Here is a 297-nt window from a genome sequence, read left to right on the forward strand (position 1 = left end):
TCCCCAGCATCCAAAGAATCAACTGATTATGAGGTTGGAAACTCGGAACATCTCAGTAGGAATGCGTGGTAAAGCAGCGCTAACTAATACTCGTTTTCCCCATTATTTAAAGGCTAAGTCTTTCAAGTCTTCATCTTGATTTTAGGAGCAGATTGGGAACGGAATCTCCAGCTTCAACTAGTCCAATGCCGACGGGAGCCAGCAGTGCTGCCGATTCCGAGTAAGATGGCACTTTTCAAAAGTCCCTCTTGGTGCAAAATGATCGAGCAAACTCCTTTTTCATTCATTTTAAGGGAC

The sequence above is a fragment of the Tigriopus californicus genome, chromosome 10, assembly GCF_007210705.1.
Source record: "Tigriopus californicus strain San Diego chromosome 10, Tcal_SD_v2.1, whole genome shotgun sequence".
Lineage (NCBI taxonomy): Eukaryota > Metazoa > Arthropoda > Copepoda > Harpacticoida > Harpacticidae > Tigriopus > Tigriopus californicus.